The sequence below is a fragment of the Hylobates moloch genome, unplaced genomic scaffold, assembly GCF_009828535.3.
Source record: "Hylobates moloch isolate HMO894 unplaced genomic scaffold, HMol_V3 SCAFFOLD_20, whole genome shotgun sequence".
In the NCBI taxonomy this organism is placed as follows: domain Eukaryota; kingdom Metazoa; phylum Chordata; class Mammalia; order Primates; family Hylobatidae; genus Hylobates; species Hylobates moloch.
The window spans coordinates 50797857-50818860 of record NW_026652295.1 but is presented as its reverse complement, the minus strand read 5'-3'; the positions used below and the strand labels follow the sequence as shown (position 1 = coordinate 50818860).

At 43.5% G+C, this 21004-nt stretch overlaps 1 protein-coding gene across 5 annotated transcripts in view; it reads left to right on the top strand.

Moving 5' to 3' along the window:
• The window catches only part of ELOVL5 (ELOVL fatty acid elongase 5), a 117660-nt gene that overhangs the window by 84859 nt on the left and 11797 nt on the right, over positions 1–21004 (top strand). Inside the window, exons 9-10 of one of the 5 annotated variants that reach the window (XR_009211275.1) lie at positions 1577–1619; positions 18682–18903. The exons of 1 other annotated variant lie outside the window; for it this stretch is intronic. The gene's annotated coding sequence lies outside the window, so the exon portion shown is untranslated. Of the gene's footprint in view, positions 1–1576; positions 1731–18681; positions 18904–21004 lie in introns of those variants that run through there. 3 more of the 5 variants (XR_009211276.1, XM_058432262.1, XM_058432261.1) reach the window with 3 other exon arrangements.

The window sequence follows — 21004 nt, the reverse complement described above, 5'->3', positions numbered from 1 at the left end:
GAACCTAAATTACACCTTTACTTTAGAACTGGGTATAGAAGGATACATATCCTATGGCACAGATGGGACACCTCTGTCCATGCTAGCAGAATTCTATGTGTGTTTGGAGGTGGCATGGCATACCTGTTAGAAAGGCTTTGCTATTTACTACTGTGGGACCACAAGCAAATTATCTCTTTTCTGAACCTCAGTTTCCTCAACTATAAAAAAGAGATACGGATGCTTAGCTAATATGGCTGGAATTGAATGCAGAAATGAAACAGAAAGCTTTTAGCACAGGGCTTTACCCTGACAGGCACTTACTATTAAGAGTGGTTTATTACCAGGTAGGTAAGTAAGCAAGGAAGATGTGTGTTAATCAATATGGCATGAGATTTAAAATTTTATTACCCAACACATTATTTTCACTAAAGTATCCTTGGTTAAAGCTCAGTTAATACTAGCATTTAATAAGATAACTCAAATTTCTCAAAAAAAATGGACAAATTGGATGTCTTCAATTCAGTTGACTTACAAAATGATTTTAATATGAGAATTGTCTAGTCATAAGTTGTCACTCAAGAACAAAAATTATCTGTTCTGGCACTAACTGGCATGTGATTCTGGTGAGGCACATCATGACTCTGGGTCTCCTCTACAAACGAGGGGGTTGTGGGAGTGCCCCGGTTCCTTCCATCTTGAACATTCTGTGATTCCAAAGTAGCACTTCAGCGTAGCCCTGATTTACTTCCAGTTCCTTTCCTTTTCAGGATATTGACATAAAGTAGAACTTGCTTCCAATATGTCTTAAAGGTTAAACGTTACACATAGCGTATAGTCAATGCAAGGAGGCCTGCACACAGTGAACTTCTGTCTAGGACTGCGGCCGGTAAGACCTTCCTGGGTGGACCGCAGCACTGCTCGGGAAAGCTGCCTGCAGGTGAATAAGTGACTGTGAAATTAAGCGAGACTCTCTGCAACTGTGTATTCACTGTATCACACTTTCATTTGGCCTCTTTTGCATTATTTCCTAATGTTTGGAGAATACATTTGAGAAAGAATGTTACATATTTTTTTACAACTCATTTTACATTTACCTCTATTGGGGAAAAAATTGGTGGGAGGTGATTTAAATGTGTTTCTTTATGGAATGAGATCAAGGGATTAAACAGCCTCCCAAGTGTCCACACTGGCCCAGGATCCAAGTGAGAATAGACCGTGTCCTGGGACCTGTGGCGGTACTTGAAGTTTCTGAAGAAGTTGAGGTAGGAATAGAGTAGATGAAAGTATAAAATTTGGATAGAAGGAAAAAAATGAAAGGTTGATGAAATAACTGTACCAGAGGAGTACTTTTCTAGAGATAGCAGTTTTTCTCATGATCTGAATTAAATAGCATGGTGTTCTCAGTGGCCTTCCAAATCACTGAGACTCACTAGCAGGCTCACCAGGGATTCACTACTGGCTCAGAAGGTGTTCTAGAAAGCAGTTTCCAAAAGGTGTTTTAGAAAGAAGTTGCAGGGCACCTCTCAAGTGTGAGACGCCAAGGTGCCTTCCTCCCAGTGCCTAGGTATTGGCAGCTCTCTTCCCTGTTTTGCAGATGAGAAAGTTGAAATCCAGAGAGGATAAATGACCTGCCCAAGGTAAGTCTGACGCCAGAGTTCAAATGGGCTTTCCTGGTCCGAAGCTGATGCCAGGCATTGGAGCTCACTAGGCAGAGAGACAGTACAGAAAGCGGCCCCTCAGACCCGCCCCTGTAGACACAATTACAGTTATAGGGACTCACATTGTCCTGGCAACTAACCAGGACAATATGACATTTCTAACCAGGACAGTAGTCTGTCTACGGTGACATCAGTGTGATTGTAAATGATTTATAAAGTCCACATTATCTAGTGAGGATGTTCCGCTCATGGATTAGCGAAGAGACATAGGGAAAATCCTTCAGATACTATTTTGTTCATTCTGTGTTGCCATTGAGCAAAAGAAACTGCCAAGTCATAAAAGTAATTACCAAATAATATCTATAAATCTAATAAACTTGGCCAGGCACGGTGGCTCACACCTGTAATCCCAGCACTTTGGGAGGCCAGGGCAAGTGGATCACCTGAGGTCAGGAGTTCAAGACCAGCCTGACCAACGTGGTGAAACCCCGCCTCTACTAAAAATACAAAAATTAGCTGGGCGTGGTGACGGGAGCCTGTAATCCCAGCTACTCGGGAGGCTGAGGCAAGAGAATTGCTTGAACCTGGGAGGCAGAGGTTGCAATGAGCCGAGATCACGCCACTGCACTCTGGCCTGGGCGACAGAGTGAGACGTCATCTAAAAAAAATAATCTAATAAACTTTTTTGAGATAACACATGTTCATAATTCTGTATTTAAAAACCAAATAGTATCATGTTTATACAACTATGTAGCACTTTTTTAATAATACAGTGAAGCTTCTGAGATTAAGCTCCTGCCAGACCTTAAAGACAGTTTGCAATCATTTTGGCCATGGTTAGGTCTACAGAATCTCAGAAGCATGCTGCTCTCCCCAACCCCTGCTTGCAATCCTGCAGCATTCACCGAGGGCCTACGCAGCTCTAGGCATCTTGCCAGTGCTGGGGAAACAGCAAATGAAAAGATAACCTCATTTTGGGTGAAAGACAAAGACAAACAATTACAAATTATAGGAAGTATGCTGACGGCAACAATCAGAATTCTGATGGGAGAATAATCTCTTAGGTACTTGTAAAGATAATTTTGAGGCACGTTGAAAGATATTGGAGTTTTACCTATGTGGTTAAATGGGTAGTTCCTATTGTCTCAACCAAATAAGATATTCCTGGAAGTTTCACATCTCTAAAAAATTATCTGGAAGCTTCTGATTATCTGAAGCTTCTGTTCTCCACCTAAATGATAGTCCGCCATGCATGAGTCAGGCCTACACTTGGCCCTAATAATTCTGCGAGCACTCAGAGACTTAGCAATTCCCACTGCCTTCAGCTGCATTGTCCCTGTGTGATGGGCAACTGATGACTTTTCAGTTTAGTCCTGAATCACAGTGTGATCTCTTTGAAAGTTACAAGGATCCAAATGTTAGTGAAATGCACAGAATGGTAGTACATGCCAACGGTAACTAAGGACAGATGGATCAACGGATGATTTTCATGTGTGACAATGGCAGATGCACAATAACAGGTATGGACAAGTACCTCATGTCCTGCCTGGCAGCTGGCAAAGTTCCTTTATGAGGATAAGACAAATCTCCATTCAGAAAGTCTAAAAGTGGGGCTGTGTGTTATAATCTCACTTCATCCTGGAAGATAGAGTGTATATTCTAAACAACCCACTTGATTCCAAGACACTTGAGGGCAGGAATTGTCTCATTTGTCTCTGCATCCCTGGAGCGTGCCCAGCACTGAATACATAGCAGATGTTCAGTAAATGTTTTGATGAATGAATGGAAGTATTTGGGAAGTATTAGTGTGGTGCATAATGGGGAAAACAAGCTTTCCAGCTGTATCAGTCCATTTTCACACTGCTGTAAAGATACTACTCAAGACTGGGTAATTTGTAAACAAAAGAGGTTTAATTGACAGTTCTGCATGGCTGTGGAGGTCTCAGGAAACTTAACAATCATGGCAGAAGGGGAAGTAGGCATGTCTTACATGGCAGCAGACAGAGCGTGTGAAGGAAGTGAAGGGGGAAGAGCCTCTTATGAAACCATCAGATCTCTTGAGAAGTTACTCACTACCATGAGAACAGCATGGAGGAAATCGACCCCATGATCCAATCACCTCCCACCAGGTCCCACCCTCAACACATGGGGGTTATGGGGATTACAATTCAAGATGAGATTCTGGTGGGAACACAGAACCAAACCATATCACCAGCCAATTAGATCAGAGATGAAATCCTGCCATCGCTCAATAACCACGTGCCCTTGTTAAGTTACCTAACCTCCTAAACCTCAGCATGGTTCTAGGATTCAAGAAAATAGATACAGATCATACGGTCTCCAGGGGGGTCTCTTAGAAAGAATTATGATCCCCACACAACAGTTAATGGTCACATGAGGCCTTAAAAACCTGCTGGTGGCACAGTGGGAATAACATCTGTTTCTGTTAAAAATCCCATCAGCTTCTAGTGGACCCAGAGTGCCAGAACAGCTCATCTGAATCATAAAACCTCCAGGAGGGTGGGTCTTGCAGCCACAGGGACCTTATCACAGGACCCACAGGTTCTCCCCAGAATCCCTAACTCAATGCTTCCAGTTCCCTGGGAATCTAAGATTGTAGCTGCTGGGATCAGGGACTGCAAAAGTCTAGTGAATCAGCTCTTCGGATGGAGCAGGACCAAGGCCCTCTTGAGGTCACTAGCTTGCCTGTGTCTCAGAGCCACCTCTAGGCAGTTGCTTCACAGAGAATAAAATCCTATGCCTTTCCATGGCCTACAGGCTCCTGGAGCTGGCCCTGACCCCTCTCACATGTCCCATCCTCTTCCTTGCTCACCACATTCAGCTGCCCTCACCTCTTGCCTGGTTCTCTAGAGGAGCCACTTCCATCTCAAGGCCTTTGTCCTCACCTCCAGATATTTATTTGCATGGCCTGTCCCTGCACTTAAATGCCACCTCCCCAGAGAGGCCTCCCCAACTACCAGATCTAAAATATCATCCCTCACATCCCTCCCCACACATGTCTCTGACTTGGCTTTATTTTTCTCTGTAATATTTCCATTGTGTTGTATCTATATTTATTTGTCCCCCTTGAAATCAAGGGCTTTTTCTTTTGCCTGCCACATAGGAGAGTCTCAAATATTGGAATAAATGAATTTGTGAAGGAATGAACATGAGATGATTAACGCTGATGTTGCCCAAACCCTCCCTTGTGGGAGCTGTAACCTTATCTCACATATGAAGGGCACTGTGTTTTTAATAGCCCTGAGGTTGTCAATAGGACATCTTAATCATCTCAGAAAAGTGGACCCAGACATATTTCGGAACAGAGCATATGATAGTGAACCATCAAATCCCACCAATGTTAAGAATTAATGAGCTTTCTGTTCTGCTATGAAGTTAATGTATAAATTTGCTGCTCTATACCTTTCACATTTAGAGCTGAAGACAAAAATAATTGTGAAGGTGAAGTATGTGTTGGAAACTATTTTTAGAACCCTGCAACAACTGAGATGTTTTTTTAAAGGCACTCAGTCTAACCTTATTTGATTTTATGACCTCTCTTAACTGTTCCTCAGATTATAGCTTTGGACTAATGATCACCACAATTTTTCTAGTTGTTATTAGAACTAACAAACAGCTCCTAATAAGAAGGGAATGGAGAGATAGTAGCTCAGTCCAGTGAAGAAATGAAAGAAATCCGTAAGTCACAATACTGGGAATAATCCCTAAGCTTATTACCCTCCCCACGAGGTCAACGATAGCCAGATTGTGGGGATGTGCCCACAGGTAAAACAGTGCAATGATTTGCCAAAGAGCTTTATGGGCATGACTCCAGATACTGTGATAAGGATCCCTCATTGGCTGCCCTGAGAAATAAGTTTTCAGGCACTGAGCAGAGACAAAAAACATCCATCAGCAGCTGGTGAGACCTGGGAGGTAGGTTCCAAGGTGATGAGTAGGGCAAAAACAAAGAATTGCAGCTGAAGGCAGTGGCAGGATGGAAAGCTGGGGCTACAGGGATGACAGTGCAAGAGCCAAGTTAGCAGAAATAGAACTAGGAGTACAGGGAGGAAATGGCCTTTACAGAGGAGACATTCGAAATCAGTGGCCTTGCTCTTTTCCCTTCTCCGATAGACAAAAATCAAACTAATGTCTATGAACTTTCTCTGTTTTTTACCCAGTCTTTATTTTTCTCCAAGCAAGATCTAGACAAATCACTGAGAGGAAACAACACTAAGTTTTTATAAGACCAAGGATGGTCATTGCAGGGTGGTTTTTTGGTTGTTTTTTTCTTTGTTTTGTTTGTTTGTTCTGAGATGGAGTCTTGCTCTGTGGCCCAGGCTGGAGTGCAGTAGTACAATCTCAGCTCACTGCAACGTCTGTCTCCCAGGTTCAAGTGATTCTCCTGCCTCAGCCTCCCGAGTAGCTGGAATTACAGGTGTATGCCACCATGCCTGGCTAATTTTTGTATTTTTAGTAGAGATGGGGTTTCACCATGTTGGCCAGGCCGGTCTCAAGCTCCCAACCTCAAGTGATCTGCCCATCTCAAGCCTCCCAAAGTGCTGGGATTACAGGTGTGAGCCACCGTACCCAGCCTGTAGTGTTATTTATAATAATAAAAAAATGGGTAATAATCTCAAAGTACCAACAGGTTATGTGCAGTAGATGTATCATTCATAGGTTAGACAGTATGCTCTGATCAAACATATTTTGGAAAAAATTTAACAACGTTAGAAAATGGTCATGGAAATATTAAATAAAAAAGTTATCAACCATTTTATAGCACATTTCTTCCAATTTGTTAAACTACATTTACATGTGTATGAAAAAGATAGGAGGAATACATATCAAAATGTCAACAGCAATTATATCAAGGTGGGCGAATTATAGGTGATTTTTGTTTTTCCCTTTGTGGCTTTCTAACTTTTTTAAAGTTACTGCAATAAACATTTATTGTTTGTATAATGGGGAGGTCATTAAATTGTTTTGAAAGAATCAGCCCATCACCTAGTGACTCAATCTATTTGAAATAAATACTTTTTTAAATAAAAAAATGAGAACAAAGCTCTTTCCACTGTAGATACTGCTCTTGGTTTCTATAGAAAAAGAACATTTTGATTTTAGAGGGAAGCATGAAGCCATGCAATGTTGCTCAAGTCATTAAATATTTTTCAAACAAATTGACAACCCCTGGTGTCTTAGAAAAGACAAATAAGAGGTCCAAATTTATGCTCTGCCACTTACTACTCTGGAAACCTGAGGCAAGTCAGTTCTCTCAGTCACTTCCCCTATCTGTAAGTTGGAGAGCATGGTCACTCTTCTGTTTAGCTAAAAGATTATTAGATCTGCGCACAGTGGCTCATGCCTGTAATCCCAGCACTTCGGGAGGCCGAAGTGGGTGGATTACTTGAGGTCAGGAATTTAAGACCAGCCTGGGCAACATGGCGGAACCCTGTCTCTACAAAAAACACAAAAATTAACCAGGTGTGATAGCACGTGCCTGTGGTCCCAGGTACTTGGGAGGCTGAGGTGGGAGGATCACCTGAGCCTGGGAGGCGGAGGTTGCAGTGAGCCAAGATCCACCACTGCACTTCCAGCCTGGACTACAGAGTGAGACCCTGTCTCAAAAAAAAAAAAAAGATTATTATTAGGTATGAAAAATCCCACATTGCATGAAAATTAAGGTAGAGAGACTCTCTCACAGAAATACAGTCAAAACTCTTCTTTTGACGTAGAGTATATTTTAATAGAAGGCCAGAGAGGAGGCTGGTTCAGAAAGACAAATCCCTGCAAAGAGTGAATTGCCAGAGATGAGCACTGAGTCACCCACGATCAACTGAGGCAAAAGGCAGAGGAGGCAGGAAACATTATTAGATGGGAGCCCACCGAGGTCTGCGGCAGGGATGCAAGTTCAGCCTTTTCCAGAACAGTGTGGGCTTTATAGCTAACTGTTTTGACTACTCTGCCGTCTGGCAGTATCAGTTCCCAGCCAGCCTGGTTCCCAATGAATTCCCCTTCCATGAGAGCTTCTTAGCCATCTCACCACAGAGAATGGGAGAATTGGATTTTATTTCTACTCAGCAAACACTCTCACTCTCAGGGTCACAGGTAGGCAAACTAGCCAAGCTGCCAGCACTTGGCCAGCACTGTCAAATTTCCCTTTTTCATTATTTTCTCATCTTCACCTAATCTATACTATATGCAGTCTGGTAGTCACTTAACTTCTAGTAAGAATTTGAGTCCCTAAGTCTTTTCTCCCAGTAACATTTTAAGCTCATTTATTAAGGTTTTGTGAAATGGTGTTAGGAAAACCGAAGAAAATGTGAATGGGGTGGAGGGAGAGAAGGGAGGTCAGGTGGAGTTAGAGGGGATATCACTCTTTTTCTCCCAGGGCAGGGGCACCTACTCTCTCCTATCGTAAAGTCTGTTCTTAATGTCAGTGGAGACTGCTTTGGGAAATACAGTACTATATTGGAATAGTCATGGAAATGAATACTTTGCAGTACTGAGAGCTTTCTTTAAAACTCCAAAGATCAGAATAAAATGCAAACTCTTCACACTTGCCTGGAGCCCCTCAAGATCTGGCCCCTGCTCACCTCCACTGGGTCATCTTCACCACCCCCAACCCCCCACCTTTCCCCATCCCCATTCCCTCTATTTCAGCCACACAGGGTTTCTTCCTGAGCAAACTAGGATCATTTCTGCCTGGAAAACTTTGCACTTACTGTTATCTCCTGGGATACAACCTCACCTCATTCATGGGGGCCTCATGGGAGTAGAGAGAGTTATGTGATAAAATTCAAGACATCTAGTTAAATTTGAATTTCAGATAAGTGAGTAATATTTTTGCACATGTATGTCCCAAATATTGTATGGGACATATTGATACTAAAAAAAAAAATTGTCATGGCCAACACACATGAAAAAATGCTCAACATCACTAATTATCAGGGAAATACAAATCAAAACCACAGTGGAATACTACCTTACTCCTACAAGAATGGCCAAAATCAAAAAATCAAAAAATAATAGACGTTGGCATGGATGTGGTATAAAGGGAACACTTTTACACTGTTGCTGAGAATGTAAACTAGTACAACCACTATGGAAAACAGTGTGAAGATTCCTTAAAGAACCAAAAGTAGAACTACCATTTGATCCAGCAGTCCCACTACTAGGTATCCCAGAGGAAAAGAAATCATTATACAAAAAAGACACTTGTACACGCATGTTTATAGTAGCAAAATTCGCAATTGCAAAAATATGGAACCAGCCCAAATGCCCATCAAACAATGAATGGATAAAGAAAATGTGGTATATAGGGGGGCCAGGTGCAGTGGCTCAACCCTGTAATCCCAGCACTTCAGGAGGCCAAGGCAGGTGGATCACTTGAGGTCAGGAGTTCAAGATCAGCCTGGCCAACATGGTGAAACCCCATCTCTACTAAAAATACAAAAATTAGCCGGCCTGGTGGCGGGCGCCTGTAGTCCCAGCTACTCAGGAGGCTGAGGCAGGAGAATGGCGTGAACCTGGGAGGCAGAGCTTGCAGTGAGCCAAGATCGCGCCACTGTACTTACTCCAGCCTGGGCAACAGAGCAAGACTCCGTCTCAAAAAAAAAAAGAAGAAAACGTTGAGAGAGAGAGAGAGAGATATATATATATATGTACACATACACCATGGAATACTATTCAGCAATAAAAAGGAATGGAATAATGTCATTCACAGCAACCTGGATGGAATTGGAGACCATTAGTCTAAGTGAAGTACCTCAGGAATGGAAAACCAAACATCGTACGTTCTCACTTATAAGTGGGAACTAATGTATGAGGAGGTAAAGGCATAAGGATGATACAATGGACTTTGGGGACCCTGGGGGAAGGATGAGAGGGGGTGAGGGATAAAAGACTACACATTGGGTACAGTGTACACTGCTTGGGTGATGGGTGCACCAAAATCTCAGAAATCACCACTAAGGAATTTACCCATGTAACCACCATCTGTTCCCCAAAACCTATTGAAATAAAGAAAGGAAAAAGAAAAAGCATTTGTCATCTATCTAAAACTCAAAGTTACCCAGTATCCTGTATTTTTATTTGCTAACTCAGGCAGCCATACATAAGAACTCCTTCCTAACCCCCTCATCCAGCTCCATCACCCTCTCATCTCCTTTCCCTGTTTTACTTTTTTTCAAAACACTTACAACCACCTGAAATTATTTATTTGTTGTTAGCCTCACCTACTAGCCTGAGAGAAAATTCCATGCAGACAGAGATTTTATCTTTTTCCTGGCGATCTCTTTGATACCTGGAACATAGTAAATACAATTTTATATGAATGAATGATGAGTTTTATACACACATTTGCTTTTCTCAAATCTTTTGCTTGAGGGAAAAAGCAAATAGCTTTCCATATGAGCTTTTGTTCAAGGTTTTCTGCTCTTCATCTCCTTAGCTTCATGGTCTGCTTCATCAGGCGCTGGATACCTTGCTAATGACTTCCGCCTGCCTTTCTGGCAATGCCTGTCCTGCTGGGACCCTAACTTTCCTGACACTTTCCTCAACACTCCCTGCCCCAGCACAGGTTTCACCTCTCTTCCCCATCTTTTCTGTTGCCTGGAATTGCACACTGACACACTACTTTTGCTTTAAGACTTTCAATGTGAGGGCTTGCAGAAGATAACAGTTGGTCCATTCTCCATGATGCAAATGAATTTATCAGATTATTTCCTGGGAGCAGGTTTTGGTTTGGAGAAATAAGAGAGGAGGAAAGCTCCCCAAGGCCCAGTGATTGCATAAAGTTAACTTTGGACAGAAAGAAAGGGTTCAGACAAATGAAATTAGAGGTGAACTTCATTTTGTCTACGCTGGCACCTTCAGTCTGCACCAACTTTCTTCAGCCCTGGCCGCGTTAAGGATTATCTGCAACCCTGTCTCTATCCTTTCCCTTCACCATCGGCCTTCAAGAGAATGCTCCTGATCATGGCTTCAAACCTCTGTTTGCAGTGGTTGGTTAGCACACTACAGACGCATCTTTGCAAGAGAGGTTAGAATAGCATCTCTTTACTGCTCTGGAAACCCAGGTGCAGAGAGAACAAGTGACCCAAGGTCAGTCCCAGGTTCCAGCTTGGGACTCAAGCTTCCTTCCCAGCAGTCTCCCAGGCACTAACTAGAACACTGAATACATTTCAAATGATAAAGCATTGCAGTGGCTGAAAAATGAAGCTTGCATTCCCGTAACCCACTAAATTGTTCATATAGAGCCTCCTGATTGATTTTGGTTTTCTTTGTGTGCAACTTTGAATCCCTGTCTCATATTTGGGTCAGAGCAATGGGAGGGACACATGACTTGCTTTAAAATTAGCCTCAAAACTCATTGTATAACAGCTCTCGTTTTCACTAAATGGAATGATTTCTTGAGAAGACAAGCACGGCATTTGTAATAAGCCTGCATAGTTGAGTCGCCATGGAGAAAATCCTTTAGAGTCACCAAAACGCTCAATGTTTCCACCTGTAAAATGGGGTGTAGATTTTGTTTGAAAGAAAAGAAATAAAGGATAGCAAAATAAAAATAACCACCTCATCCAGAACCCCCCCACACACACACTTACACAAACACACACACGGTCTTTGGGCTGGCCAGCAGATAGAGAACAATCTCTTCTAGTCCCCAATAGACTGGACAAAGATAGACAAGGAAAGAAATCCTGTCTAACTCATACTATTACCAGAGTCTAGACTTCATGTTCTGATAGTTTAATGAGCTCAGAGAACATATTTTAAGTCTTAAGAAAACAAACTTATTTCTGACTAAAAGTTTCTCCTGGGAGAAGAAACTAACAAAAAATCATTCTGATTGCTGTCCTTCTCCAAAGACCATTTCCCAAGATTTCTGATTCATTTGGCAACATCTGCAAATAAACCCAAATGACCCAGAGGCGAAATAGCTGCAAAGAACTGTATGTGACTAAGCATGGCTAAAATGTTTCTTTATAGCAAGGCAAGTTTTCCCTTGGTCTTCTGAGTTAGATAAATGGTTGATTATAATTTATGTATCACTTCTGAGAGGTGGTACAGAGCTGAAGGTTGAGGGGACGAGTGCTAAAATATTTGAACCACCCTTTAAGTAGGGTGCCAAAGAACACAGAACTATCAACCCGGAACCACCAAGAATAGGGCTTGTCTATAACAGCTCCATATGTGACCAGGCAGCGAGGCTTCAGTGTGTGCTTCAAGTAGGTCTTACCGTCACACAGATCTAGGTTCAGATCCCAGCTCAGCCACTTGCTAGCTATGTGGCCTCAGGCAAGCTGCTTGCCCCGTTTGAACCTCAATTTCCTCATCTGTAAATTGGGGTAAATAATCACGCCAATCTTATGAGGCTGTTGTGAGATTCAAATGAGATAATGCTTGTAAAAGGGGCTTCACAGAGGGCCTGGCACATGGTTATTAGTCACTGTTAAACGACATGGTAAAAGCTAATGGTTATTAGTCATTGTTATCATCAGCCCTAGTTGCCTGTGGCTGCAGTAACAAGTTGCCACAAACTTGGTGCTTAAAACAACAGACATCTATTATTTCACAGTCCCAGAGGCCAGAAATCCAACATCAAGCTATGGGCAGGGCCTATTCCCTCTGAAGGCTATAACTTGACTCTCATTGTCTGTGGCTGCATCACTCCAGTCTCTGCCCCTGTAATCATATGACCTTCTCCTCTTCTCCATCTCCCCTCTGTCTCTTATAAAATCACTTGTCATTGACTTTAGGGCCCACACAGATAATCCAACGTGAGCTTATCTCAAGATTCCTAATTTAACACATCTGCAAAGACTCTTCTTCCAAAAAAAGGTTGTATTTATAAGTTCCAGGGATTCGAATGTGGACATTCTAATGGGAGACGCCATTCAATCCACTATAGTAATATTTGTATGGTTATTTAGCAAGGGGTGCAGCAGTGGCCTTCAAGGACTAGGGTAGGGGGTCCTGGGCGCTCACTTTAGAAGGTCCGTGGTCACTTCACATTCACCATTGACTCAGTGCAACTTGTAACCCTGAACACCACTCGTGACTAACATCATTTAGGTCCCAGGGGACCTCTAAATCTTCTGCCCTGTGTTCTCCAAACAAAAGGTAACGACATCCAGAGCTGTGATGGTTTGTAGGTTGTACTTCTGCTGGCATCAGACACAGATACTGCCTTGGGGAGTGAGGAGAGCTGGGGTAACAGGAGCTCCTTGGTAAGAGGAAAGACAATTAGCTCTCCAAAATCTTCCTCTCAGCCTGAATGCAAGAGTCTTGTTTCCCTTCATGTTCCAATTTAAGATTCTGGAGTTACTCATCAATTAGCACAATATTCACAACAGTTCATGTTAGTCTTTAGTCTTTTGTTTAATATTTTTTTTTGAGACGGAGTCTCACTCTGTCACCCAGGCTGGAGTACAATGGCACGATCTCGGCTCACTGCAACCTCCACCTCCTGGGTTCAAGTGATTATCCAGCTTCAGCCTCCCAAGTAGCTGGGACCACAGGTGCATGCTACCATGCCTGGCTAATTTTTGTATTTTTAGTAGAGACGAGGTTTCACTATGTTGGCCAGGTTGGTCTCAAACTCCTGACCTCGTGATCCGCCTCCCAAAGTGCTGGGATTACAGGCATGAGCCACCACGCCCGGCCTTCATGTTAGTCTTAAAGGTGTATATATGTAGGTCTGCACATGTAAGCATGAACATGATAGCAACCCTTCACAAAACTATATAGGTAGAGATTTTTAAGACGTTATTATAAGAAATCTTGAAAATCATTATACAAGTGATAGTAATTTATGGGATGAAATTAAACTATTTTGTGATAGTCCCTGTGATAATGGCAATATACCATATGCAACCCAATTATAATGATTGACATAAAATTCATGATTCATTTCCAAATGGAAGGGTTGCTTGAAGAATTTTAATGATAATTGCAATTGCTACTGCCTCTGCAGAGCAGTTTCTCTAAATGTAAACTTGAAAAAATGAAAAGAAAAACCAAGACTCGGCCGGGCGCGGTGGCTCACGCTTGTAATCCCAGCACTTTGGGAGGCCGAGGCGGGTGGATCATGAGGTCAGGAGATCGAGACCACAGTGAAACCCTGTCTCTACTAAAAAAATACAAAAAATTAGCCGGGCGTGGTGGCGGGCGCCTGTTAGTCTCAGCTACTCGGAGAGGCTGAGGCAGGAGAATGGCGTGAACCTGGGAGGCGGAGCTTGCAGTGAGCTGAGACTGCGCCACTGCACTCCAGCCTGGGCAACAGAGCAAGACTCCGTCTCGGGAAAAAAAAAAAAAGAAAAACCAAGACTCAAGAAAGGTAATCTAATTAGGTATTACTGTCAATAGAACACAAATTATGTGAAAATATTGATTATAACAACATAATTGTAATTTTCCTGAAATGAAAGCAAGAAACATTAATTTTATGGATAAATATACAATGCATGAATTGTATATGTCTTTAGTATGCATTCACATGTCAGCCCATTAACAGAACACCCACGGGTGTGTAATAATGAAATCCAGTTATTTCTTCTTGTTTTTGCCAACTTTCAGTCATATAAAAACCATAAATTTCACTTTTCCCTCATTTTCTTGCTGTGAAAGTATATTTGACAAAGTACAAAGATGGAAGAAAGTTTATTTAAATATTAGACATTTGCTGGGCATGGTGGCTAATGCCTGTAATCTCAGCATTTTGGGAGGCCAAGATGAGAGGATTGTTGGAACCCAGGAGGTCGAGGCTGCAGTGAGCTGTGATTGCACCACTGCACTCCAGCCTGGGTGACAGATCAAGACCCTGTCTCAAAAGAAACAAAATTAGACAGTTGTTGTGTTGGTCTCCATTCACACTCTCACCCTCTGCAGCTCTGCAATGTTAGGGTTAGTCTGACCCTATGGTTCAAGGTCTCTATCTGTAACGTGGACACATCTGCACTTAATGGGCGTTTTCTTGACTTAGAATCTTTCTCTGTCCTTTGGCTGCATGATACCTTCCTTGCCCTTGTAGAAAGAGGGCTAACATGTCTAGTCTTCCAAGGTCATCAAATGAAGATTTTTCTACAACGTCCAGTGCATAGGAATTTATGCAGCAGATCATGATTTACTTTATAAAACACATCCCCTGAACTAGATGCATTTAATAGCCTTGGGCCATTAGTGTTTGAACCTTAGAAGGAACTTTAGAGGTCTGCTCTCACTTGCAAAAGTGCAGTGCTCTTGTTGATCACCTAGGTCCTAAATTTATCAATGAATAGGCTCATCAGGCCAGATGCACAGAAGCAACCTTGCACAGTCTCTCCTAGCTGTCCATTTTGCTTTTTTCTCCTTTAGATTATTCTCAAGCCACCTTACACTCATTCCTACAGAATCAATTGCCTTTGTTTCTCACCGTGTGTCATACTAAAATTCTAATCCTGCTGGTAAGAAAGTTTAGTACCCCTCAGAGCTCGGGGGCCCCATATGTCATGTCTGCCCCCCAAGGTTTACATAAGTAAGCCTCTGCCTCACAGGCTATGTAAGATGTAGTGTGCGTGGTGGAGGCTTGCTCCCATGGGAACTCTGCAGGTACTCACTATGGGGGCGCTGACACGCAGCTCTGCACTCCCAGCTAGGGTTGGAGATAAGGTGCCATCCACTCTCCTAGCCTAGCCCCACTCCTGATCCTCCCTGAGGGGACATTCTTTCCTAATTCATCCAGCCAGAGATGCACCTTTTCTAATTCTCATAAAGGCACTTGTAAAGGCTGCAGGTGGCACTACTTGCACCCAAGTCTCTCCACCATCCTCGTTTCCTCCCTCCTCTACAAATCAGGGGTCAGGAGGACAGACAGTGAACCTAGATGAAGTGAAACAACCATGTAAGATAATAGGTTCCAAGCTGTTTATATTGCAAGCAAGCATATCCCCTGCCCAGGTGAATTGCCTTTTGAAACCTGTTCTTGCATAACAAATGGAAAACAACCAGAGTGCAACCCCTGAACGAATTAGACTTGAGCTCTTCTGACCTGGATCCTGCCCCGGCCAAGTTACAGACCAGTATGCAAACCAGCTGGATGCTCTTGGTGGCTCCCAGCCAGCCCACCAGCTCCAGCAACAGGCCCCTTACAAGGTTCCGTCGGTTTTTGTGTCCTTGTAGCCTCAAAGGCTCTCTCCAGGCTTGCAGGCTCCCCCTTTTTGGTGTGTTGTGCCCCCTTGCCTATTCTTTCAGTCTATACCAGTGGTTCCCAACTGGGGTGATTTTTGTCTCCTCCCCCTGGGGGCATTTGACAAGGCCTGGAGATATTTTTTGTTGTCACATCCTGGGGAAGGGTGCCACTGCATCAGATGGGTGGGGTCCAGGGATGCTGCTAACCCGCCTACAATGCACAGGACACCCACACAACAAAAAATTATGTGGTTCACAGTGTCAATAGGACCAGGACTGAGAAATTCTTATTGCGCCCCCTCTGCCTGGATCCTTTAAATACTTGCATGTGATTCTTACTCTTTTATTGACCTTTGGACTAATACTTCACCACCCTTTGTCCCAAGCCTAATTCTCACCTGGATGTAGATGTCATGTTCCTTTTTATTCCACATTCTGAAGCCACTAAGCAAAGGCAAGGGTGCCTTCACCTCACCAGGTTCCTATACATTCTTCGAACACTGGAGCTCTGCAATTATTTCGGGCCATTCTGTGGCTCTTCCTACCACCTCCACACCTGAAAGTCAGGCAGCGCCTATAGGATCAATCTGGTTAATGCTGATAAATTCTTGGTTTTTAAATAGTGTGATTTTAGACTCTTAGTTCTATTGGTGAAGGTACAATATATAATAGAAAGAAACTCCAACAATTCCATACTAGGCCGGGCGCGGTGGCTCACGCTTGTAATCCCAGCACTTTGGGAGGCCGAGGCGGGCAGATCACGAGGTCAGGAGATCGAGACCACGGTGAAACCCCGTCTCTACTAAAAATACAAAAAAAATTAGCCGGGCGTGGTGGCGGGCGCCTGTAGTCCCAGCTACTCAGAGAGGCTGAGGCAGGAGAATGGCGTGAACCCGGGAGGCGGAGCTTGCAGTGAGCCGAGATTGTGCCACTGCACTCCAGCCTGGGCGACAGAGGGAGACTCCATCTCCAAAAAAAAAAAAAAAAAAAAAAAAAAAAACAAAAAACAAAACAATTCCATACTAAACCTTTGCCCTTTGCTCGGGCTCTTAAAGGATTCACGTGCTTCCAACTCTTAACTAGTGTTGTCCTACTTTTGCTTGTGTTGTAATTGATTTCCTTTCTTGGGTTTTTTTTTTCTTTTCTTTTCTCACATAAATCTTCTCTACCTTCTTGTACTGCTTGTCTCACATACTATTAAGCCTAATTTGAATTTTTTGTTATAGTCTTTAGTTTCCCAACACTGTCTATACTTCTTTAAACAATAGATTTCATCTGCGTGGTAGGCAGAATACCCATGAGTCCCAAGATGTCCATGTCCTAATTCCTAGAACTTGTAGATATGTTACCTTATATGGCAAAGGGGGCTTTGCAGATGTGATGAGATGGGGGGATTATCCTAAATTATCTGGGTGAGCTCAATAGAATGCATGAGCCCTTAAAATGGGAGAACCAGGCCAGGCGCAGTGGCTCACACCTGTGCTCCCAGCACTTTGGGAGGCCAAGGCAGGCAGATCACCTGAGGTCAGGAGTTCAAGACCAGCCTGGCCAACATGTCGAAACCCCAAGAGTCCATCTCCAGTGTTTGAGACGGGGTTTCACTCTGTCGCCCAACAGGAGTGCATATATCCTCTATCTCCCATTACCAAAGATTGATTCAGACGTCCCTTCTTGATCTTTCTAGAAGCTGTGAAGTTGCAGAATTTTGGTTTATTGGGATGCATCCTGGTGCTTCCCTACAGATCTTGTTTTGCAAGTAAGAACAGAAGACTCTGGCCGGGCATGGTAGATTACACCTGTAATCCCAGCACTTTGGGAGGCCAAGAGGGGCGGATCACCTGAGGTCAGGAATTCAAGACCAGCCTGGCCAACATGGTGAAACCCCATCTCTACTAAAAATACAAAAATTAGCCAGGTATGGTGGCACGCACCTGTAATCCCAGCTAGTCTGGAGGCTGAGACAGGAGAATCGCTTGAACCCGGGAGGCAGAGGTTGCAGTAAGCCGAGATCGCACCACTGCACTCCCTGCGCTCCAGCCTGGGTGACTCTGTCTCACAAAAAAAAAAAAAAAAAACCACAGGAGACTCTAGGGAGGCCACCAGGCCTGTCAAGGTTGCATGGTTCTCAGGCGGCAGGCTGGCATCACACCCCCCGCCCTAACTCACAAACTGTTCCTATTTTCATTTCCTTCCCCTTAAAAAAGTAGAACTATCTCACTGATGTAAGAAGAACATACTTGGCTTTTTTTCTCATAAGGAGTCTTAAGAAACACACTGATAGTTGACACTGTGTATATCAAGGTTTTCTGGCAAAAATTTCCATGGAATGTAGTTCAGGGAGATGCACCAGAAAAATTTTTAAAAAGCTTCTGTGGTCAAATAAGCTTGGAAAATGCAGCATGTTTGTTCCTGCCTTGGAATGTCATTACATACATAGGATTAATAAAACTTCTCAGAAGTCTATAGTAAAGAAGTTCTAGTTCAGTTTTCCCTTTTCATATAATACCCATTAGCAGGAGGCAAGAAATGCTAGTACAGAAGTGGCTTCATGTCTTTTCTCTGTCCCTTTCATTTGTTGCGTGGCTGGTTTAGCACTGTAGGTGGCTCCGGCCTGAGTACGTGATGTGACCCTTTGGGAGTCAAGCAGGTGAGTGCATCCCAGAGCCTGCTGGTTACCACCCATTCTTCCTTCCTTTCTCATCAACGGAACCCCATTTTATGTGGGTCAATGAGTGCTGAGGCTCCCTTGAAGCTTGGTGTGGCCATGTGACATAGTTCTAACCCATGAGATGGGAACAGAAGTCTCTAGAGGGACTTTCAGAAAGGCTCATACATGCATTTCTTCTTCATCATTCATTTTCCTGCCTAGAGTACAGAGGCAATACATGGAGATGCAGCAGCCATCTTGTGACCATGAGGACAAAGATCATTTACCAAGGATGACAGAAGAGAAAGTTAGCAAGAGCCTTGACCCCTGATGAGGTGAAGTCATTTCACCAGCCTAGGACAGCTTCTAGTCTTCTTGGGAATGTGAGAAAAACAAACTGTTATTTGCTTAAACTCTTATAGCTAAGTTTCTGTTCCATGCAGCTATTATTCTAATCAAAATAATGTTTCAATGTTTATTCCTGAGTATCACATAATTTTGCTCTGTAGGTGTCATCTTGGCTTTCTTTATGAATGGCAATTACTGGCTGTGTGCGTTGGCTGAGGTGGGTGGATCACTTGAGGTCAGGAGTTCGAGACCAGCCTGGCCAACATGGTGAAATCCTGTCTCTACTAAAAATACAAAAAAAATTAGCCAGGTTTGGTGCCACATGCCTGTAATCCCAGTTACTTTGGAGGCTGAGGTAGGAGAATCACTTGAACCCAAGAGGCGGAACCCAGGAGGCGGAAGTTGCAGTGAGCCAAAATAGCACCATTGCACTCCAGCCTGGGCAACAAGAGTGAAACTCTGTCTCAAAAAAAAAAAAAAAAAAAAAAGAAAAGAAAAGAGAAAAGAAAAGAAAGGCAATTACTGGGTAGGGTCTAAGAAGTTTACAAAGCAGGCCAGCAACAGCATCAAGTCATCCAAGTCAGTGTTTCTCAATGTGGCCCCCAGACCAGCAGCCTCAGCACCACCTGGGAACGCATTAGAAGTGCACATCCTCAGACCTCGCCCTAGACCTGCTGAACCTGAGACCCCAGGGGTGGGGCCCAGCAACTTGTGTTTCAGCAAGCCCTGCTGGTGCTCCTTATATACGAACATTTTAGAACCATTTTAGAACTTAGTTTAGAACTAACATTTTAGAACTTAGTTACACACTCAACCTCAATGAATTTGTAAACCCAAGCAAGGTCACTTTGAATGAAATAGTTGAGTTTGAATAGCAAGACTCATGCCCACACCTAACAACAGAGCACAGGTTCTGTGAGAAAAGGTGTCTGGCTTTGCCTTGGAAATTCAAACTGAGATAGAAGTACTATAAAGGGGCCAGGTGCGGTGGCTCATGCCTGTAATCCCAGCACTTTGGGAGGCTGAGGCGGGTGGATCACAAGGTCAGGAATTCAAAACCAGCCTGACCAATATGGTGAAACCATGTCTCTACTAAAAATACAAAAATTGGCCGGGCGTGGTGGCATGGGCCTGTAGTCCCAGCTACTCGGGAGGCTGAGGCAGGAGAATTGCTTGAACCCAGGAGGCAGAGGCTGCAGTGAGCAGAAGGAGAATCTCTGTCTAAAAAAAAAAAAAAAAAAAAGTACTATGAAGGTAACAGTGACAGAAATGGAAGCTACCACCACTTAAAGAGTGTGGTTAATTGTGGTTCATGTCAAGGTAGCAAGAGGCTAGTGTTGCAATTTTCTTTTCTCTTCACTTTGCTTTGCTTTGCTTTGAGATGGAGTCTCACTCGGCTGCCCAGGCTGGAGTGCAGTGGTGTGATCTCAGCTCACTGCAACCTTTGCCACCTGGACTCAAGCGATTCTCCTGCCTCAGTCTCCTGAGTAGCTGGGATTACAGGCGTGCACCACCACACCTGGCTAATTTTTGTATTTTTAGTAGAGACAGGGTTTCACTATGTTGCCCAGGCAGGAATCTTGAACTCCTGACCTCAATTAATCTGCCCACCTCGTTCTCCCAAAGTCCTGGGATTACAAGCATGAGCCACTGCTCGCAGCCAGTACTGCAAGTTTCACAGGAGGCTTTCACTGTTCCCTTGCCTCCAACTTGGTTCACCGGATAATTAGAGTATATAGATAGGATTTATACAAATCTCAGCAATTTAAGAATTTGCAAATGTACATATGAGTGAAGACAAGGTAAGAGTGCTATTAGAAATGCTCAGTGTGGCTGGAAATGTAATGAGCATGCTTTATTCTCACTCTCAACTTGAGATCTCCAAACTCACTCTATTCCATCCCAAGGTATCTGCTTTCTCCCTTCTATTAAGCAACCAACCATTACTGAGCACTCTCGATTTACCAAGGAAGGTGCTCATATATTTTTGGTGAATCCCATGAAGCCCGTATTTGTAGCGGACATGTGCTGTAATCCCAGAAGCAGAAGGGACCTGGTCCTCCTTTCTCCAGTCTCCCCACACTGTGGAAGCTTCAGGGCACAGAGGCGATTGAGAGTTGCCCAACAGCGGTGGTGCTGAGCGTTTAGCTCTGGCCACTTTATCTGGTGGCCAGTGCAGTTGATGTCAACATCAGTT